At 38.8% G+C, this 23,875-nt stretch overlaps 1 protein-coding gene across 1 annotated transcript in view; it reads left to right on the forward strand.

The window, feature by feature from the left end:
- Window positions 1-23,875, forward strand: part of LOC129762532 (neurotrimin) — a 946,497-nt gene that overhangs the window by 218,230 nt on the left and 704,392 nt on the right. The gene's annotated exons all lie outside the window — the stretch shown is intronic.

A 23,875-nucleotide genomic window follows, 5' to 3' on the forward strand; every position in this document is an offset into this window, starting at 1 on the left:
GTGAAATTGCAGCAGTATCGGCCGATTTATGCCTGAAAACCGTCGAAAATTGGGTTCAGCGTCTGGACTTCTGCAAGTATGCCCGTGGTGGCCATGCAAAATAAATGTCGCGTTCTTATCGAAAACACAGAACATGTAGGTAAAAATGAAAGATTTTGAACTCGAACATTTCTGAATATTTCGAAAAGATGTTTGCATAAATTGATAGGAAATATTCCTACGCATCTATCACATTTAATAGAATGTTAGTTATCCTGAGTTAAGCAATTGAATAACTGTAAAATGTTAAGGCCCATCTGAACACACTAACTGTCGCGTTTTGATAGGCCCGTAACGGTTTCCCCAACACAGCCATTAAAACCAAGGTGCCTGGAGAAATTGGTATCGCAAATACCTTTCTTCTCGTTTGGTGGTAATCGGAACAACATCGTTGCCGGCGAGCGTCGAGCAGGAATGGATTCCCCTTCTTAAGACAGGTGAAGGAAGAGTAATGGAGTAGTTTTCTTTCCACAAGGGTGCTTCTCAGAGCTAAAGACGAATGAACTGCAATAGTTTAAAGCCTCTATAAACCAAACAAGGAAGGAAGGATTGCAAATACATGCAAGTTGAGGGGAGCTTCTGTTCATTGTCCTCGCTTTGGAATGAATCTTTACTCATCAAATTAAGAAAGCATATCAGCAGTGGATAGATTGTGGTTTTTTTTAATTTGGTGTTATTTGATTCGATTATAGATATACTTATAGGGTGCTTCACGATTTTGCACGATTTTGACATGTCCCTGCTGCGTCCATATGACGTATAAACAGCTGATTTCCACTGTGTGTTATTGTTTACAGTTCAACTTAGAATTCTGCGTATTGTGAGCGCCGGTTTTCATCACTTTCGTGACAATGCGAAGCATTTCCCCGGAAAAACGAAAAATGATCGTGCACAAATGTTGTACTATCCCTGGGGTTTCGTTGAGTTTATTGGCAAAAATGGAAGATGTGGGCATTGGAGCGGTGCGAAACGTGATTCGGAAGTATGGTGAAGATTCCAGCTTTCAGCCGAAAGCCGAAATCTGGGCGGAAACCAGGTCCAGTAGACGGAACTTTGGAACGGAAAGTCTTGCGTGCTTACACCAGTAAGAAGAGTGCCTCAGTTCGGGATGTGGCCAAAAAAGTAGGGTCACCTCTCAGTACCGTCTATCGTGCCAAGGTATGGTACCGTTACCGAAAGGTTACAATGTTACCGAAAAGTTTGGTGAAAAGGCAATGGTTTGGCAGGCTGTGATTGTGATTGTCGCATGTTTTCCGAGCCATTCGTAACAACAGACACAATGAACACAGCTGTTTACGTCCGAGAGTGTCTCAATCGGCGCCTGCTGCTCATGGTTCGTAAACATGACCACCCAGTACTGTTTTGGCCAGATTTGGCATCAGTGCACTACTCAAAGGACACTGTGGCTTGGTACCAATCCAACGAAGTTAATTTCGTGCCAAAGGAGATGGATCCGCCAAATTGTCCCCAGGCAAGGCCAATCGAGACTTTTTGGGCTCATACCAAAGCATATTTGAGAAAATATGTGTAGCCAGCAGATTCCATCCAAAAATTCGCAAAACACCAGAAAAAAAAATAGCCAAAATCATCGCTAATCAGTCTGTGCTGAAGCTGATGGGCACTCGTCGATCGAAAATCCGATCATTGACCTACGATTGACAAGAACCAAATTTTGAATTATTGCACTGTGATAAAAGACCCTAGAGAAAATAAAAGTGAAATAAAAATTTAGTTTGCTGTTAAATTGTGTTTATACCATTTATTTGAAATCGTGCTTAGACATAATGAAACACCTTATACTATGGTTTCATCATTAAAGTTCATTCTAGTTGCTAGTGAGTAATAATAAACTCTGAAACGTATTCCTTCATCAATAACTTTGCGGTTAGTCGTGCATACATTTTATGTAATGTAATGTTGCCCCTCAAACTTAATCGCGTTAATATTTCTCAATTTCGATTAATATTCATGAAATTATCTAGCACTGTTTTGTAGAGTTATAAATTCGGGATTTTCACTCTGGAAAAGTCGATTTGCAATGGTCATATATGTTGACAAAAAAAAGTTTACTACAGCTTTGTACCAAGAGAATTTAATTCAACGAAAGCATGTGCGGACCGAAGAGCTATAATGGCTGTTCCAATTTCCAACCAGGAAAACTTTGACGGGGATCCCAGTATATTTTTCACTGTTATTTTTCATTCTGATAAAATAAAAAGTGCAAAAGCCAGGAAAAATCAGGATCATTTTTTTAAAAAATCAGACAAAAATGAGTGTTTGTCAGGATATCAGGGAACGTGCCTAAAAGTCTGGGTAATTCTGAAAAATCAGGAAGGTTGGCATCTTTGATCACAAGGTGTAACCCACTTCAATTTTTTCTATTTAGAATCATGGCAAAAACATGTCAAACGCGAGATTTTACACATAAAAATGTATTTTTTCAGGAGTCTCCGTACAAAAAAAGTAATATATTCCAGAAACTTTAAAAGACTAAAAGTTGACGTTTTCTACGAATGCTCACATTTTAATGAGATCTAAAACTTTGTCGAATACAATGTCTATGTTAACTTAAAACAAAATTAGGATTAGTTGTAATTTTTTTTTTCAAAAAAAAATATGAAAATTTGAATATTTTTTGAGAATTAAAAAAATACCTTTTTGAGGAAAAAAAAAATAAATTTGGAAAAAAAATCAGCGTAATTAAAAAAAAAAAATCTGGTGTTTTAAAACTATTTTCTACATTTCACCTTTTGACGAAAATTTTGCCGGTATTATAGTTCATAAGTTACACATTTTTGTAAAACGATATGAAAAAAAATTGTTCCGTTTTCAAAAAGTAGTCTAATTTTTATTCCGAGATTTCAAGTATGTAAAGTTACTTAAATGACCAATGGCTTCATTGCTATTTGAGATGATGCTGCCAGCCCATGAGACGAGTCGGCATTAAATTCGTCAATTGACGAATTTACGTTGGATTTACAACCAGATGGCGCAGCGAGTAAAATGAGGATGTTTTGTTTTTTTGGTATGAAATTCGTTCAAATTTTCTAGAAAAATCAGAATTTATCATCAAATTTCCCGGTTTCGCGTATTCTTTCCACGCTGAAAAGGTTAGAAAATCATCATTTTACAATGTGCTATGTATATTACGAGGAATGGCTTGTTATAAGTATTGTAACTTAAATTTTTTTCAACTAAGTAAACGATGAATAGGGTGTTTTGCGCTAAAAATACTGCAAATCCTTCTCGTATCGACCCCTACATAATCAATGATATCAGCCAATTTTATATGATATCGATTTCATCGCAATTATCCATAGTATCAATAACCGGTATGCATCATCAAACTTAAAATTTTCGAAGATTATCTATGACTTTGGTCAAATGTGAAATGAATCTGAATTGAAATAAAATGAATAATCAACACCGAATCTTGCTTTTCAGTGCGTAAAATAAACAAGCACCCTCACTTTTGTAGTTCTGAGTTCTAATGTAGGTGTCGCATGAGCTGATTCAGTTTTGCGTAAATTCGTCAATTAGTTAGTGAGTAACATGAAAATGGAAGAACAGAATGATATTTATAATTCGGTTGATCTTGTTTCCCAAAGCCATGTTCATGTTCAAAGACACAGGGTATACTTTGTCACCAATTCAACGAGCACCGCAAAGCAGCTTTATTCCGTCATACCCATTCAAGCCTTAATCGTTGTCACTCTATGGAAACGGAAACGGACACGGCCTACCCCCGGTACGGTTAATGTCTCTAATCATGCTGCTGAATCAACAAAACGAAGGGCATGAGCTGACTTTGTCCCAGCCTCAAATCCCACATGGTAGATAGGAAGTAATTCCTCCCTAACCGCCGCTCAGTTCGCTTGGGCTGGTTGGTTGGTTGTAACATCGCATAGTTTATGGCCGGGGGCTGCTGGTGGCTGTCTTGGCCGAGCCCGGAGGGGGACTGATAGTATTACGCAAAGCTTACGTTAGCACCGTTTATGATATTGACCGCTCTCTTGGATGGGACAAATGCTTGCGATTTGAAAGCGCTTAAATAACCGTTAGGAAAATGAAATACATACGTTTGGCTCCCTTTTCCCGTTTCTTGCCAGATAGGTCAGACAACCAATCATTCTGAAGTGGCTAGTTTTATATGTCACAGAACGGGGATCTCGTCCGATGGATAAATCGAAGGCAAACTGAAACTATACGTACGGATTAGCGTTGATATGATAGGGAATGAATCACAGGCCCTCATCCATGTACAAAAAGAGAAAAAAAATCAAGAAGCAAACATACTTTTCGTGGTCCAACGTGATACAGTTGGATTGTTGTAGATACATTGTATATAAGGGAGGGTTGTATAAAACGCACTCACCGGGCAAAATGCCCATCCTTAATTCCTTGGAGACCAGCAGCAAATATAAATGCAAAACTCCTAAGCTATGTCCATAGTTAATGGCAGCATTCTACTACAAAAGATTGACAGTTGCAACGTACTGCAAAAAAAATTCCTCTCAAAGCAAGAATTTTTCTATTTTTTCGTTTCTGCATGTTTTTTCCTACTGAAACTGATTCCGGTATATCACCGATATCTGATTCCGGTATATCACCGATATCTCAGTTCATAATTCGCTGCAAAATGGGACAACTCCAGAACGAGTTGCAAAAGCGGCCAAATCCAAAAGGAAAATTCCAATAACAACCCCCACCAGTGTCGCATGATGGGCATAGTACGGCTCTAAGCACTGCTTTGATCATTCCCTTGTATTACCAAAACATATTTCGGTCATATTCCGGAGTCAGTTGACCGATTGCAGCCATTTTTACTGGCAACATAAAGGATTATAATATCTTTCTTTTGTTTAGCTTAAATTGTTCGAATGAAGGATGAGGAAACTAAAAAACAAGATTAAAAAAAAACCATTCGTTTTTGGCACATGTGCCAAAATGTATCTATTTATTCATCTATATATTATACTAGCTAATCCGGCAAACTTCGTCCCGCCCATTTACTTGATTAATTCTCGAGTAATGCAGAAATTTGTGTTTTATTTGTATGGCAGCCACCCCTAAGAAAGGGGGGAGGGATATCTAACCACCATAGAAACATTCATTGCACCCTAAAGTTTCCATATGCCTAATTTGGTTTAATTTGCTTGATTAATTCTCGGGTAATGCAAAAATTTGTGTTTCATTTGTACGTCAGCCCCCTCTAAGAGAGGGGGAAGGAGTATCTTAACACCATAGAAACATTTATTGCATCCTAAAACCTCCACATGCCAAATTTGGTTTCATTTGCTTGATTAATTCTCGAGTAATGCAGAAATTTGTGTTTCATTTGTATGGCAGCCCCCCCTTTGAGTGGGGGAAGGACTGTCTAACCATCATAGAAACATTTATTGCACCCTAAAACTTTCACATGCCAGCTTTGGTTTCGTTTGCTTGGTTAATTTCCGAGTAATGCAGAAATTTGTGTTTCATTTGTATGGCAGCCCCCCCTTAGAGAGGGGGGAGGGGTCTCAAAATATCACGAAAACCTTCCCCGGCCCCAAAAACTCCTACATACCAATTTTCATGTCGATCGGTTCAGTAGTTTCCGAGTCTATAAGAATCAGACAGACAGACAGACAGACAGACATCACTCCATTTTTATATATATAGATAGATATATAGATATATATAAATGGATTTCTGCCAGTCTGTCTGTCTGATTCTTATGGACTCGGAAACTACTGACCCGATTAACATGAAAATTGGCATGTAGGGGTTTTTGGGGCCGGGGAAGGTTTTCGTGATAGTTTGAGACCCCTCCTCCCTCTCTAAGGGGAAGCTGCCATACAAATTAAACACAAATTTCTACATTACTCGGGAATTAATCAAGCAAATGAAACGAAATTTGGCATATGAAGATTCTAGTGTGCAATAAATGTTTCTATGGTGGTTAGACTTTCCACCCCCCTCTCTAAGGGGGGGGGGGGGGGGTGGCTGCCATACAAATGAAACACAAATTTCTACATTACTCGAGAATAAGGGGGAGCTGCCATACAAAATTAAACGGGGTTGATTAGAAGATCAATAAATGAACAGATCTGCGATTGGACCCATGAACTTGCTCATAGTAAGAAAACGTGAATGTTTGAAGGTATTGATAACAAAAAACTAATTTTGGGCGGGACGAAGTTTGCCGGGTCAGCTAGTATAACTAAAAAATTAATATCACAATTGCTTCTGTAGAGTAATTTATTGGTTTCAATATCACTTCATTAGAGAATTACATTTGAATTATTACATAGTAAGGAAATAAACCATCCAAAATCCAAAATCCACTCATTATCGTGACCACGTAGAATTTACCCCTTCATCAATATTTAAATTTCAATCGTGTTTCATCAGTTCGCATCATCGTTATCAGGTTACTGTGATTGCTTGGTAAGTGTTTCGCAGTTGACTATGAAATATAATCAAGTGTAAAGTAATTTTCGTTCAAAACATTACAAAATAAAGAGTCCGAATTTTGAATTCAATCTGTCCGAAATTTGATTTTTTTTTTATAAATTGTGTCCGAAGATTGAATTTTATTCGCTGGATTTGAAAAGCATTTTTATCGATGATTTTTTTTATGTTTTTAATCAAATAGGTACCAAAGCAGAAAGCTTGAAAGCATATTGAACTAGTTTATTAAAAATATCAAACAAATAATACCTGTGCATAAAGTTGAGATCTGTTTTCTGCATCATATGCCTTAGGTGTCCTGAAAGTCACTCGCGCTCAAGTATCTCCTGCCCCAGTGTGGAATCAATAATTCACTTACATCGTCACAACGGCATCAGGAAACGGCAGCATGGATTAAATTACTTCGTGCCTCGCTCTACTGTATCCAGTGGGCATCAAAGCGAGAACAGACAGAACAAAAAAAAAAAACGCGAGCACTCCATTGGCATTCAAGATCAAAAGTGTCAAATTTGATAATGAAGAAGGGAAGTCCTGTTGCTGAAAATATTATCCCTTGATGAGCCGTGGGAGGAGTGGAAACTCTGGAGGATTTTTTTTTGTTGTTTTTTGTTTGCCACTCCAATATACAGGATAACGAGAAATGTTGTCTTTGTATTACTGGAAGTTTGCTCACAGCCGGAGAACGAGTCGATTTCAATTAATTTCTTCTTCACTGTTATCTTGCAAAGCAGCTTGAGCCGACGGATGCTCGAGGATTTAACAGGCCCCAATGAGCAATGAGGTTTGATTGGGGGCGTTTATTTTCGTAATTTCATATTTTTCTATGAACCAAAGATCTGTTCTAAGTTGGAACACAGTATAATACATATCCCGAAAAAGAGGATCCGTTTATTCGTTGAAAACCCGAATGCCTCGTCTTATCGTGGCATTTCATCTAGCGAGAAGCGAATTTAAACACACCCTAAATTACTCTTAAAGCATGGAATTTCTCCAGCAGCAGAATATCCGTCAGTTAAATCCAAACAAATAGGCAGCCGAATTACTTTCTGTTCAGTTGAATATGGCAGCAGGACGGGGTGGGAAAAATTAATTTTGAATCCATCACATTATCGTAATCTTGCCGTCTTCCATTGTATGTATGGTAGCGCGTGGGCGTGTGTGGATTATGCGAAGCAAGAAAAGCCTCGGCGAGGAATAACGAGAAAAATTCTCCCCCAAGAAGCCAGTTGTGGGGGATTGATTCTCTCGCAGAAAAAAAGAAAGATTAGCTTTGACGACAGCATTTGTGTCTAGAAGACACACTTTGATATGAGCCATTTTTTTTCGGAAAATGTTCAAAGCAACGAGAGATTATCTTTTTGGGAGGTTATATCTTGAAACAGAGAATCTGTAAGCAATTTTGACTTCGTGTAATACAGCACTTCCCAGAAACGACTCCAGAAAATTTCCGTTGAATAGGTCTGTCCACCGAACGAAAACTGCAAGCCTTCTGAATACATCAGATCGATCGATATGAAAAAAAAATTATAGGAGGTTGTGTCCAAGACACGACCGCATTGTTGACGTAGAACTACGCTGTAGTTTAATTCAAGTCGCTTGTTCATAACGGCCGATATTATTTTATAATGCTAAGAAAATTCTAATAATAATAATTGTTTGATGATAATTGTTTGATGATTCATTATTGTGCTCGCAAAACAATACATGCTCGAGATAAGCGCAGCTGTCATTCTTAGCGAAGAAAGTTTTGCTACTAACAAGCGAAACCAAATCACATACAAAATTCCAGAACCACATCTACTTTCTTGGTGACTAAATAAACGAAATAAACTCTATCTGTTAATCTCTTCTTGAATGGCTTTAACGTTCCCTGTGGAACTTTTGCCGTCTCAACGTATGCATTAACTAGCGTCATTAATCAATTCTTAGTTGAGATTTCTTAAGCCAAATAACACGCCTTGAATGTATTCCGAGGGGCAAGTTCTAGAATACACGTGACCACAGTGTAAGTCGGAGGAACTTTCTTTGACGAAAAATCCCCCGGCCAGAACGGGAATCGAACCCGAACACCCGGCATGATAATGTGAGACGCTAACCACTCGGGTGCACATCTGTTAATCTCAACAACCTCGAAAATAGTAGCATTGCTTTATTATGATCAAGATTAGCGCAAATACAATCCTAGTTGAAAGCAGTTTTGCGACTGGCACGCGAACCCAAATAAATTAATAACTTATTATAATATTAGGCTGTCAAAAAAGTCCTGCGGTATTTCCGCGAGGTGTCGTTGTAAGCGCGTAGTTCTAGTTGTATTCATTGTATCGAGTCATACTATTGCTTGTTGGAAAGGTTGGTACGCGCTATAATATAGTCCTTGACAGTGTTTTGTTTGGTTAAGTCGTTCGTGAGTTATAGTGTCGCAAATATGGAGCAAAATAAAGAGAAAATCCGACATATTTTACAGTACTACTATGACAAAGGCAAAAATGCATCTCAAGCTGCCAATAAAATTTGTGCAGTTTATGGACCCGATACAGTTTCCATTTCTACCGCACAACGATGGTTTCAACGTTTTCGTTCTGGTGTAGAGGTCGTCGAAGATGCGTCACGCTCCGGAAGGCCTGTCGTCGAAAATTGCGACAAAATCGCTGAATCAGCCGAGAAAGACCGGCATAGTAGCAGCCGTAGCATCGGCCAAGAGCTGGGGATAAGTCATCAAACCGTTATTAACCATTTGAAGAAGCTTGGATTCACAAAGAAGCTCGATGTATGGGTGCCACACAAGTTGACGCAAAAAAACATCTTTGACCGTATCGACGCATGTGAATCGCTGCTGAATCGCAACAAAATCGACCTGTTTCTGAAGCGGATGGTGACTGGCGATGAAAAGTGAGTCACTTACGACAACGTGAAGCGCAAACGGTCTTGGTCGAAGCCCGCTGAAGCGGCTCAGACGGTGGCCAAGCCCTCATTAACGGCCAGGAAGGTTCTGCTGTGTGTTTGGTGGGATTGTCAAGGAATAATCTATTATGAGCTGCTTCCCTATGGCCAAACGCTCAATTCGGACCTGTACTACCAACAACTGGACCGCTTGAAGGTAGCATTCATGAAGAAAAGGCCATCTTTGATAAACAGAGGCCGCATTGTCTTCCATCAGGACAACGCCAGGCCACACACTTGTTTGGTGACGCTCCAGAAGCTCCGGGAGCTCGGATGGGAGGTTCTTTTGCATCCGCCGTATAGTCCGGACCTTGCACCAAGTGACTACCACCTGTTTTTGTCCATGGCGAACGAGCTAGGTAGTCAGAAGTTAGCCACAAAAGAGGCCTGTAAAAATTGGCTATACGAGTTTTTTGTCAAAAGGAAAGCGAGCTTCTATAACAGGGGTATTATGAAGTTGGCATCTCGTTGGGAACAAGTCATCGAACAAAACGGAGCATATTTGACTTAAAACAGATGATTGTAACTAATTTTACGAACAAATGAAAATTCAAAAAAAAATACCGCAGGACATTTTTGATAGCCTAATATATCAAATAACTTGGTATTCCCCAAATATTTTTTTTTGTGCATAACCTTAACTACTGCTTCACCATAGCGTCATTTCAATGCATTGAAGCAACGTCAAGGGCACCAACGAAACCTTTGTGATGACAGAAAACAAACAATGTTAACTGCTTGGAAAAAGGCGGAATAGTGGCATAAGCAGAGAATATATTTACCCTAGCGCAAATATTTCCCTCCCGCTATCTCCCCTCCTTGTTTATATTTATCACTGGCTGACCCGACGAACTTCGTTCCGCCCAAAATATATTTTTTGATTTGAATACTTTCCAACATCCACGTTTTCTTACTAAGTGAACATTAGTGAGTCCAATCACTGAAATCTTCATTGATTGACCTTTGACCCTTTGACCCTTTACAATTTCCTTTTACTATAAATTGTCTAGTACTTCTACAAAATTCGTCCTTATAATATAAAATTATTTTCAAACACAATTCTCGTTTAAGATTCTTCAAGCATTTGGAAAAACATGTTTCTCATGGAATATAATGTTTGATACAGAGAATATTTCAAAATAAAGACAGCCCAAATCGGATCATTCCTTCCTCGGTTTTAGGGCACACCAACAGATTTGACCATTTTTGTTTATATAGATATAATATATAGGAATGCGTTATTCCGTCTGAAAATCCTTTCGAACAAAAATCAATTTTGTTAGCGCCAGCATCAAATGGACAAACAACGCTTAGCTAATTGTAGAACATACGGGAATTCAATTTTCCGATTTTTCTCTCCGCTATATTGATCTACGGGAAGGGACGAATACAACGAAATATAGATGACTCAAATTGAACCATTCCTTCCTCGGGTTTTGCGCTTACCAACACATTTGGCCTTCCATTTTTATTTATAGATTTAAGATATAAAAATGCGTTATTTCGTCTGAAAATCCATTTCCACTTACGTACAAAGATCAATTTCGACAGCGATTTCGATTTCGATCGAATGGACTAACAACGCTTATTATGATGTAATTTTCGAACATGTGGGAATTCAATTTTCCGAATTTTCCGACCTTCCTTCAGGATTTTCCGAAAAATTTCCGGTTTTTCTCTCCACTATATTGATTTACGGGAAGAGACGAATACAACAAAATACAGGATGCTAGAATCGGACCATCCCTTCTTCGGATTTTCCGCTTACCAACAGATTTTGCCTTACATTTTTATTTATATATATTACGGCTGCATAATATGCAACACCAAACAATCGTCAATCAGAGCATGAAAAAATTAGGCGATTGTTGCATCGTTACAGGGCCAATGCACACGGAAGCAGATACAAATGAGGTTTCAGCGTAGCGAAGATGCACTATTTTTACGTACGGGTTATGAAGCACGCACGTACGCATACTAATATCCATATATCAATGGCTTGAAGCAACTGAATATACACACACTTATTTCCGTTTTGCACTCTTCTCAATAGAAGCCCTTTCCATTATTATTTCCGATCTCGATTAGCTTCGCTCTCATCCTTGATAGAGATTGTTTCGATACTGTCATGCGAAACCAAATGACACATAAAATCCCTGAACAATTATTTTCTTGGTGAGCCGATGAGAGCCTAGTTCGATGATTCCCCACACAATTGTGTAGTTCAGAGCTTTAATGGAATGCTGTCAGTTTGATGTAACGATTGCAATGTCAGAGACATCAGCGAGTGAGTAATTTGGTCGCGTCCACATCTCAATCCGATGTGATGACGCGAAACAAGGAAAAACAAGCGATATTTATTGCTTCGATTACAGAACGAGACTGAAAGTTTGCCTTCTTCCCTTGCTTGTTGAATTAGAGAGACTTTAAACTTCTTCAGTTCATTCGTCTCTAACCTTCAAAAAGGCCCTTGGAAACTTCACTTTATCCATCATATTACTCCTTCGCCTCCATTGCCTTGAGAAAGGCACTCGATCCCTCGCCGTCCAGCTATCCCAGCAACGATGTTGTCCAGTCGGTGCCCTCGTGAAGAATGAAAGTTTGCCTAAGCGAGATCAACTGTTTATTCTCTAGGCAAATGTTCCCCTTCGTTCTTCTTATTATCTTTTGTTCACGGAGATTTTACATCTTACGATTTCCACTTCGTTGCTCGTCATTGACAGTTCTGTTCGGGAAAGGACACAAATGGACAGAACAAATGTATGAGGAAAATGGGGATTGTTGGCAACACTTGCCTGAACGCACTTTCCAATCAGATCAGACTTTGGCCAACACGTACTTACAGTGACAGGTAGACCAATACGTCACTGGGTGAGTAGAAGGAAACGGAAAAACAATAACACAGAACAACAATTGAATTCATTGTTTATGCATTGCTCATCGAAATCTTATGAACTCGTCCAATATAGGACTAGGACTTATTACATAATTACGGACTACGACTACGTCGTAGTTCGTAGAACTAAGAACTATGATTAGGGACTACGACTAGGGCATACGACTAAACCTACCGAAGATCTAACGCTCGGGAACTTAATAAATTGGGAAAATGGAAAACTAAACGTAAGTCTAAACCTACCACTCTAAAATTGTAACAGGAAATTATATTCTCGCAAAATTGGATCACACGACTTTTATTCGCTCCCAAGAATTCGAGAATTATAAATTCGGAAACTTCCCGTTGAAATTCATTTCAACAGGAATGCTTCCAATTTTCATCAATTTAAACCATATACAGACTATGGGATTGTAATGTATAGTATATCAAGCAAATCTTAGGGAATTTCCTATTCGTTTGGAATGTAAATCGCCGAAAACCGTTCGCGGCAAAAATAGTTATTAACGTTAACTCTATTTCATAAAAACGTGACCTGCTTTCTGATTTGGCGCCCTTAATGAAAGACGTAGTTCTACGTCAAAACAATCGGAAAATGCTTTTATTCGTATCATAAATTGAGAATGTTACTAAATTAAACAATGTTCAGAACTTTTTTCCACTGAGTGAAGATAATTTTAGAACTTAATGTCCGTTTCCAACTTTGAATATTTTAACCTTCGGGTCACCCAAGCGGGTCATATATTTTGATTGACTCCAATGGCAGCTTCCCCTTCCACTCGGTTCTGCCGAATATTCGCAAACGCCAGCGCTAAATGACTTCTTTCATCAGCGCTTCCACTTTGGGAGAGGAGTTCCTTTCCCGTCTTCATTCACTTACGAGCCAAGTTCCATAATCATTTACCATCCGACGAGCAGTTTCCGATTTTCCGACTCAAGTCATAATGTCTTCTGACGCCAGAAACCACGGTTGGCTCCGGTGACGAAGAACAAGCGACCGAGAATGCAGCTCCCAACCTTTTGGCCACATGGAAGCCGATATCGTTGGCTCTGAAACGAACTCGAAAACGACTTTTTCCAATCTAATAATACAATGTAATGTAATAATAATAATCGTTCCGCAGCCACACGACACACTGCACCGCGCATTCCGCATTCTGCCGTGGATCATCCCGGGCTGAAGCAGATTCTAGGAAGCTGCAGCCTCTGCAGTGGCTAGAGCTAGAGCTTGGTGGTGTCCGCTGCCGGCGAGTGGGCGTCGGAAGAAGATTGAAATTTATGCTTTTATACCACGGTTCGAATCCGCTGCAGGGATCCCCCCGGCAGAGGGCGAGCAGGATCGTGCAGTTTAAAGTTAATAACTTCCAATTGCAACTATGCGATGGAGGGAAGCTGAATGAAAATATTTTTACACCGAACACAGTTTTTGTTTCACAAACGATAACAATAACTATCCTGGACGGCTTCTCTCGGAGAGGGCGCACGAAAAAAAACTGTCACAGTTGGCAAGAACTTCTCCGCACGAACCTTCATTATACATTATAAACGGTTGCTTGTTTGCGTTTCATTACATAAAATATTCATTGCGAAACTATACCATTCAGAAGTGAGCCGTCATCAAAAGAATGTGACCCCACAAAAATTTGCTTATCATACTAAAAATTCATAAATAGAATATAAACCCGGTGGAAAGTGAGCATTCAAACTATGGTTGCTCAAATATGGGGCAACTATGGCTTTGCTTCTAGCAGAATATCTCCGCACATTGAAACTGTTAAAAAAAGCGGAACGTATGCAAAAAAAAGTGAGGCTCGAAACGAAAACCGTCAAAGGAGTCCCACCCTGAGGCATCAGACCAAAGTATACAAACAGCAAAAGCTGTGTGCTAAATAAATAATTATCGCTCCACAGGCAGGATAGCGGAGGAGCGGATAGGTCTGATCTTTTTGTTTCTTCGGCACAATTTGAATCAATGTGGCTTTGTATGGTGGGGAAATTGAATGTTTGCTTTTTGGAAATTTTTTCTACGTGACTTTCTGGGTCTTTGTGTTCCGAAACGCACCACGTTGAGGGTCCCTGGAAGGAATTTTAGATTTTTCCCACAGCCACCTGGCCGGTGCTGGCGCGAAACAGTCGGTTCCGCGGGAAATTATGTTCCAATTTATTATTGATGGACACCACGGCGAGGTGGTATTCATTACGAAATGGTTTGATTTGGTTTGGAAATGAGAGCGTAAACGTATTTTTTTTTCGAGAATTTCCCAAACTATATATAGGTGTCTCACCACAAATTGATAGGTCTCTAGGTCTCTTTTTATAATAATACTGTCTTTGAGGCAGAAATTTTGCAAAATTGGCGGGAAAGATGGACACTAACTGAAAATTCAAGTTTATGTACTTGATAAGTTTTGGAGGTGTAGAGATGAACCAGTCTTCTGCTGAAAATCTCTTTATCACTACACCCAAACTAGCATTGATAACAAATAAGTCATCCTTAGCACAAAACATGCTTTTTCCTGCCTTAAAGAGGCAAATGCACAGAAAAAAGCATCCCAGATATGATCTTTTTGAGAGAGTGAAATGCTTGTATGCAGGGTTGCCAATAATACTTTTCAAAAAACTGGAAGATTGCTCTTAAAAAATTTGGAAGAAAACTGGATCCTGTAGAACCTTTTTATTTTAAGGGGGTAGTACACTATGAATATCATAAAAAGTATGTGAGTCTCGCGATTTTTTGATATCACAGTTTTCACAGTTTTAATAGGTATATATTATTCAACAAACAAAAAGTAAAATAGTGTCAATTGGACTGTCCCCTGAATAGCCGCAACCAGTTTGTTGAACTCTTGCGGCCAAAACCTTGTAAAATAGTGGGAGTTCTACAAGTTTTTCTAGTGGACCCATTTCAACCAATGATTTTTTTACGCAATCTTGATTAAATTTTCTGTCATCGTACAGGGGATTTTTTTCAAAATATTTATTTTTGACGAAATGGCAACATTTTTTGTTAAAAAAATTGCGTTTTTGGCTCAAAAATCGAGACAAAAACATTCACCAAAATTATATTTTTCAAAATATCAGAAAACCCTACGTACGATGACAGGAAATTTAGTGGAGAATCTTGGAAAATCTATTTCATTAAAATAGTTTCGAAAAAAACAGGCTTTAAATTTTGAATCCGCGCTCCTTACGCAAAGACTTAGGTCCACTAATTGGCTTGTGACTTAACTACAGTAAAGTAGACATCTAAGAGAACATTTCAAGCCAGAAATATTTTTTATTTTATTTTATTCGAGTTTCCATAGTGTACTACCCCCTTGAGATGATCGGCTGTGATTTATCTTAAATGATTTTTTTTTGACGTAGGACTACGTCTAACCGGAAGATATAGGGGGTGAAATGGAAATCTAGGCACTGAACAAGTAGGAAAAAATGCAAGATTTGGAACGCTTATAACTCGAGCATTTCTCAATAGATCGCAAAGGTTTTTGCATCAATTGATAGGAAATATATCTACGCATCTATCATAACGAATAACAATTCATTTTTCTTGAGATAAATAATTGAATAATTGTGAAATATCAAGCATTGTCCAAATGCACTATGTGCCCATTTTTGATTGGTCCATTTTGTGCTCATCAAATCGTACCGACCAAAACGGGCAACCAGAGCAGCAGCGAAATAGAATGAAGCACGATTGGAAAGGAAAAAGAAAAAAATGAACGAAACATTGGTCGCAGTCTCACACATGCGTAATTCTCGAGCCAGCCAGTCAGCTTAAAAATCCCCGCTCCGCTGCCGTATCGATCATTCTCATTCAAACCGTACACCACATCAGTTCGCATCACAACACATCAACAAACCAACCCAAGCAGCCATGTCTGGACATGATAAAGAAGGAAAAGTGAAGGGAAAGGCAAAATCCCGCTCGAACCGTGTTGGTCTGGAGTTCCCCGCAAGGGTAGCTAGGCCGAGCGCGTTAGTACCAGTGCACCAGGCCACCTAGTCGGCGTTATATAGTTTCGGCCGCCGAAGTGATCGAGTTGGCTGGTAAAGCTGCTCGCGACGATAAGAAAACCCGCATTCAGAACAGAACACATTCAGGTCGGTGGACATCAAGACAACAGGCAGTTGCAGCGAGATAATATCCAAAATAAAAATAAAACACAAATTGATTTTTTCATAATTTGTTTTCCAGGATCTGATGAGTATGTTAATTTGGCAGTTGTTCTGAGCTTATAGATAGTTGGGGACTTTCCTGATTATTCAATTTTCACCAATTCCTCAATTGATTCCAGATTGAAGGTACAGTAATTTACAATTAGTTCGACATTTAGCTAATTGGACGGACATGTAATGCGACATATTTAGTTGGACATTTTTGTAAAAATAGTGTTCAGGGTCCAAATTATGACCCCACATTGAAAGTCGACACTGTACCACTGTCATCGGAAATGTTCAATTACAGGTTAAAATCGGCTCCAATGCGACACTGAGTGGTGCTTCGGCACGTCGCATTGAATGTAATTTACTGTACAACATGTCACAAGCTGGATGTGAAGAAATTTTTCAACTGTGAAAGCTGTGGCGAGTGGCAACATATCCCTAAACAGGAAGGTTTAGCCGAACAAAATGGGGATATCGAGTGATAACAAAACAATAAACTCTTTAGATTAAAGATGATTTTGTGGTCCTGAATAGGGCCCTTTTTAGGGTTTGCTTCCGGATCAGCAGTCGGAAAACGCTCTTTACTTGGAGCTGATATATTTCGTCACCTCTTAGGTACCTTCGGAAACTGCATGTAAGTTCACCGGGCAGCAACAGACTGATTGCGATCTGAATTTCCCACGCCGTAATAGTTGACCGCTTATTGTAGAGGGTCAGACGCGAGGCTTCCGCTACGACACGCTCAAAGATGCATTGACGAAGCTCATGACGCTCAGCGCCTTCGATGAGAAACCGGTGTCGGAATGAACCTGCTTCATCACCTTATGATGTAGATAGCATATGATTCCTTCTCTTTTTTCTTATTGGTTTCCGAGATATTCTTCTGCACCGTGCCGAACTTTTTGGCGGCTTTTCCACTATTCCACTATTCTTCGGTGCCTTCGTGTTTGTTAGAAACAACTGCATGTGAATCCAACGAGCGAACAAATCGAAATGAATATATTTTTTTTGCCATCGCTGCCTTTTAACGCTCATTCATTCGTCTCGTTGGACTCGCCCCTTTGGCTGAGTCTGCCGATTTGTCTCTATCCTGTGAGTGTGTACCGCTAGAGTACAAAACGCGCGGGCCCCAAAAAAATATCTCATTTTCTTTCAAACCGTAAACCTGTGTGGTTGTACGACATCGCTTAACATCGCATCGCATCGCATCACATCATAAAAAGAAAACAAGCAGCAACGTGAACGTGTGGACGTAACAAAGGAGGACAAGTTAAGGGAAAGGCAAAGTCCCACTCGAACCGTGCAGGTCTCCAGTTCCCTGTTGGTCGCATTCACTGATTGCTCCGCAAGGGTAACTAGGCCGAACGGATTGGTGCCGGAGCACCAGTAAACCTAACAGCGATTATAGAGTTTCGGCCGTCGGAGTGCTCGAGTTGGCTTGCAAAGCTGCTCACGACAATCAGAAAACCAGCATCAACAACAGAACAGCTTCGGTTCGGCGCTCATCAAGGCAACAATTAGTTTCAGCGAGTGGCAAACGCAATCGCAAAACTGCAGCAGGTAGAAGAAGGAAAAAGTTTGTCTATACAGACTGCTTTGGTGGCAAAAGCAGCCACCATAAACCACGGCGCTTTTCAGGGCCATTACACCTTTCAAAAAAGAGTTTACGAAATACAGTTTAATGCTTTCTAAAACAATATCCAAAATAATAATAAAACACAAATTGATTTTTTCATAATTTGTTTGCCAGGATATGATGAGTATGAGAATTTGGCAGATGTTCTGAGCTTATTGATGGTTGGGGACTTTCCCGATTATTCAATTTTCACCAATTCTTAAATTGCTTCTAGATTGAAAGTACAGTCATTTATATTTAGCTCGACATTTAGCAAACTGGATGGACCTGTAATGCGACATTTTTGTAAACATAGAGTTCGAGGTCCAAATTATGCCCCCACATTGAAAGTCGACACTGTACCACTGTCATCGGAAATGTTCAATTACAGGTTAAAATCGACTCCAATGCGACACTGAGTGTTTCTCCGGCACGTCGCATTAAATGTAATTTACTGAACAACATGTCACAAGCTGGATGGGAAGAAGTTTTCCATCTGTGAAAGCTTGTGGCAAACGCAATAGCTAAACAGGAAGGTTTAACCAAACAAGATGGGGATATCGAGTGATAACAAAAACACAATACCAAAGGTTCTTTTCAGAATCATCAACATGTTCATAAAGAGTAAACAGTAAACTAATCCATTTTTCAGGTAGATAGATAGGTATTCACGTAGGAGAAGAAAATAAAACAATATATTTGAAATTATATTTAACAAAAGCTGTCCCCTTTGTATAGTCCTACGTCACTCCGGTTATGTCCCCGACATTACCCACCCGTTTTTTATCTATTCCAATGCTTGAGAAATAGAATTTTCTTTCAAGCTTCACGTAGTATTTATATGTAGCTCATAAAACTGCAAATGTAATTACTGTAAAAAAATATTTGAGAGATGGTTTTCTTTGGGCAAAACTTGAAGAGTCTCGGAGTCTCGGTACGGATTAGCATGAGATATAATCATGAGAAAATACCATAAACAACTTTCCACATTATTGTTTCAATACTACAATGCCAAAACAACACTGCTCAAGTATTGCCAATACAAAAATACCAAAAATGATCAAATTTCGGAATTGAGAAGCTATTTCTCTCAATTTTTGTTGGTATTATTCATTGCTAATTTACATCTTATATTAGGCGTGTCCAAACCAATTTTCGGTATCAAGATCAAGATAAGGTTTCCTTAGATATTTCCTCTTGCTCGAGAAAATATTTTTGAAAAAATATGCATAGTATGCTTTTTATGAAATATACACTATGGTTCATAAGCATTTTATGCAACGTATGCATTAGCTCTTTAGCGGAGTTTAAATTATGCAATAAATTAATGATATTTAGAACTAAAACTTCTTTGAGTGACCATGAGAAACTAATATCCATTTAATGTAAACGATTGGATTTTATACTCATATCAATTAAAGTCAATAGAGACCATTTACTCTATGACCTTCTGAACTTTAGAATAATTTGAAAGACCTGTAACATCTGATGTTTATATAAACTCAAAGCCAGCATAGCACGCGGGCTCTATGAACTATTTTGGGTAAGTTTTCTTGCTATGAGCATTGTACCAGTCGTGGATGAAATGGCAGATCAAATAGTCTGAACTTCAGAATGGTTTGGAGGACCTACAAATCTGATATTTTTATAAATTGAAACACAGTATTGCACGTTGATTCTTGGGTAGGCTGTTTAATAAGACAAAAATTGAGTAATACCCTGTTTTTGAAGTAGTTTTTTAAGTTTCCAGCATTCGGAAAATCTCTTTGTTTTGGCATTTTCAACAAAACACCGACGAATTGAACGAAATCGATCGAACGATAAATGTCAAAAATAGGAAGGTAGGGGGAAAGATAATATTTATCATCGTAAATTTATTTTACATAAAAAAACTGGATAAAACTGGACGATATTCCAAAAAACTGGAAGAATCCAGTTTAAATTGGAACATTGGCAACGCTGCTTGTATGTATGGATCAGACTTCTCATGTGTATGGGCGATTACACATTATCCGGTTTCAGCCGGACCGGTTTGAAACCCAAATGGCAAATTTCGATCGGACCAACCTTTTTACTACGCCGTGATGCAGCCGTCTACAGCGACTGCAATGTCCGGTGACCGGACAAGCATTATACGCGATGACCGTAGAATAGTGTCGACGTCTGGTGGAGACATCGGTTTGGGAAAGCAAATCATTCTCTATAAGATTATCACACCTCAAGACAGTTTTAAGTTGTTTAAATTTTTAATGAAAACTTTTACTTCATATTATTTGATTGCTCAGAACCTGTGGTATTGATTCTTCCTTAACCATTTTTGTATAGTTTCCTTGATATTTTAACTAAAACTCATCATTGTAATATACAATCATTATCAGACACAATTATTGTTCAGGAGGTTTCCCAACTTGCAAAAGAACGTATTACTTTATTACATAAAGAACACATTTCATGAGAAGAAGTTAATTTTCATTCATAGTTTTTATTTTAAGATATGTGTTTAATGCACCTGAAAATCCATTATCACTATCATTTCCCAAAAGCGGAGCACGAAGCTCCATGCCATGAAAGCGAATTGACAGTTGTTTGTCATGTCTGTTAGTATTAGTACAATTCAGGCAATTTTTCGTCTAATGTAATAGTATGTGTGCACTATTGACGTTTGTTTGTTGATTTTGAAACCAGTTGATAATTTGCAAGTGATATGGATGCTGAAATTTTTATTTCACTTCTTCAACAACTACCAGTGTTGTGGAACTAATTCTGTGATGCAAGTTTCTGCTCAAAGAGAAGCAATGGTCACAGGTGCACGATGTCATCATTTAGCATATTGCCACGGACTGTATTATTAACGGTGAGTGGTGTCTTTTGACAAGCAGATCGAGTTATTTAATTGACTTCTATTTTTTGTTCACAGGCAACATCCCTTATCTGAAATAATTATTGAACGAGTTCGGGGATGTCAAACAAATCTTCAATCGGTTCATGGAGGGGCGGATTTCGAGCGGCTTTATCGAGCTGAATGAGAAGGTTAGTTTTTGTTAATTTGAACACACTAAAAATAATTCTCTCGTCTAATATTCTTTGGGTATTCCAGCTTGACCTGACCGGCGACGCGATCGACGACGAGACCAAGGCACTCCAGCCAAAACTGTCAGATATGTGCTCTGTGGTCTAAATGTTCCAATGCCCGACGCCAAAGCATCGGTTCTGTCAGAACGAAATTCCAGCTTATCTGATTCGGTCATTCTTTGCCCCGGATCTGCGTATTGATAGCTGTGATGCGAATTGGGCTCGAGAAGCTGCCCATTCCCCAGGATTACGTGCTCGAGGAATTGCGGCATATGTTGAGCTCGTTCTTCGACGAGGATCAGCGGAAGCAGCAATGGAATAGTGTTTGAACGAATTATGTTATTTTATTCGTAATTTGTTTACTGTATTAATGAAATAAAAAAAAAAACTCTAGAATGAATGGATGTGTATACATTCTCTTGTAGGTAAATTCCAAAATAATCACAGGAAGTGAACACATTATACATATAAATAAATAGTGCCTCTGGCTTGTAACGGAATGTTATTATTATTGGTTCATCAAATTGCACTTTTATCTAACCGTGTTTCTGAGACTGTTGAAAAATTATGTGGCAACAGAGCGTGTGAAATAAATCATACTATTCGTGTATGCTTGGAAACGAAATAATTATGCGTATGAATGAATAAACCGCAGCTGGACTAAAGTTAGTTTTTGTTAGTGGTCCAGAACACGTTTATTCTGAAGTGGGGCGGAAGTATTAACGATAGGTACGGTAAGAACGCCGTTATGATGCAGGATGTGTGTAATGTCCGTGAGGCCTGGTCTCACTTTGATCATGCTCATGGTGTGCTACACTCCAACATTCGGCCTTATGTGATTTCCAAGGAACATACATATGAGAACGCTCGTGGTTGCCGCAGCAGCTGTGGGTTTAAGGTTTTCCGTCTGCACTGAGCTGCATGTAACCGGAATATTTGAAGCAATGTTTACCTGTCAAATCCACATATAAATAAATGCATATATGTGTTTGTGAGAGATGTACGGTTTTGTGTAGCGCGAGGTCTCTTTCACATTGTTGTCTGGTTTTCCGTCCAAACCCAGCGGCGCTTTTTGAAACCGGTCCGGCAGAAACCGGATAATGTGTAATCGCCCTATTAGTTGAACTTTCATTATAGTTGTGTGAGTGTCAGCTTTTTTTTGTACATGTATGGGTAGCAATGTTGTCAATTGCATTTTAGTTGTGTGAGTGTCAGCATGGAACTGTACATGTATGGGTATCAATGTTGTCAATTGCATATGTGTGCGTGAGTGCAACCCGCACGCGTAGCAGCTGCTTCTGGTAATGCTGCGCTGAATATGTGGCAGTAGTACTAACGGAATTATTAATTGAAATTTACAGTCTTGTTACCACTGCTGTCCCGCATTCACATCCAAAATCACACCTCATTTGAGACACGTTCTTAGTTCTTTCAAAATATAACTATGAAAATCGTTGTATAAAAATGAAACCCACTGTTCATCGTTTCGTGCGCTATAATTTTCTTGTTTTTGCACCTCATATAAATACATCAGCCATTAAATCAAACTGTCCATCTAGAGTCCTCCTATAGAAATTTCCACTCTATGTTACGTGATCACACATACCAATGCACGTGAATATTACCCTACACTATAAAACGCAACGAATCTTATAGATATACAGGGACAGTATTTGCTGAGAGCAAAACGGAGAGCGTAAAACAGTATATTAACGTTAACGTCTTTGATGTATGCGTAAATAAAAATGTTTCCTCTATTTTTGGATGCTCTGTCATACATGTTATACACAAACTCGCCTCTCGCTTGGGAAAATTTCGTACTAGTGTGTAAACGGCAACCCCTGATAGCTCTTCTAATGACATATTTAAGCTCATTTAATGTCACTTTTTGGGATGCCTAAAAGTGTGCAGATTATTTATTTTGGGTGTAGATTTACCAGCTATTTAAATATACCTATTTCTACCAAAACCAGTCAAAATGACGGGCGTATAAGAAAAAATGTTTATTGTGTTTTCCAGTCTTTATTCACTCTTAAAAAATGACAACAAACATGAACAATGTTAATTGCAACAGATAAATGGATTTATAGACATTGTCTAATAACAAAACACCTAATCGTTTACAGTTTATCGCTCACAATTTTTACATATATAGATTTTGCTGTGTGTACACTTTCCGCAAAGTCTTTTCTTGCATTTATTGCAAATATTTGTACACTTATTGTTATTGCAATATGTTAGGGCAGGATCGTTGATTTCTAATCGGAACTTAGAAAAATTCAATATGCACTTTGGATCGACTAATGGCTTGTAATAAATTTTATTTAACACTTCTGTTCACTTTGGCGGTACAATTGGGATTGACTTGCTTTATTGGACCTGATTTATTATTTGCTAAGTCGAATTCAAATCAAATTGAATATGTTATTCAAGCTATTATTTAGCTGCCTATTCAAACTGACAGTATTCTACCACTACACGAACCTGTTCAGTTGTATTATTTCAGTGTGGCAGTACTAGAGCTGACTGTAAACATCCCTGTCGCTAAGCTTATTTATACTGACAACTGTCACAATATCCTATTTGACACCATTTGCGTACAGAAACCGTGCCATTTGTGGTTGGTATATCAACTTCGTGTAGTTTTTGCCTTGAAGTCTGATATTCTGAAGCATGTTCTTTTGCTAATCGAA

This window comes from Toxorhynchites rutilus, chromosome 1 (assembly GCF_029784135.1).
Source record: "Toxorhynchites rutilus septentrionalis strain SRP chromosome 1, ASM2978413v1, whole genome shotgun sequence".
In the NCBI taxonomy this organism is placed as follows: domain Eukaryota; kingdom Metazoa; phylum Arthropoda; class Insecta; order Diptera; family Culicidae; genus Toxorhynchites; species Toxorhynchites rutilus.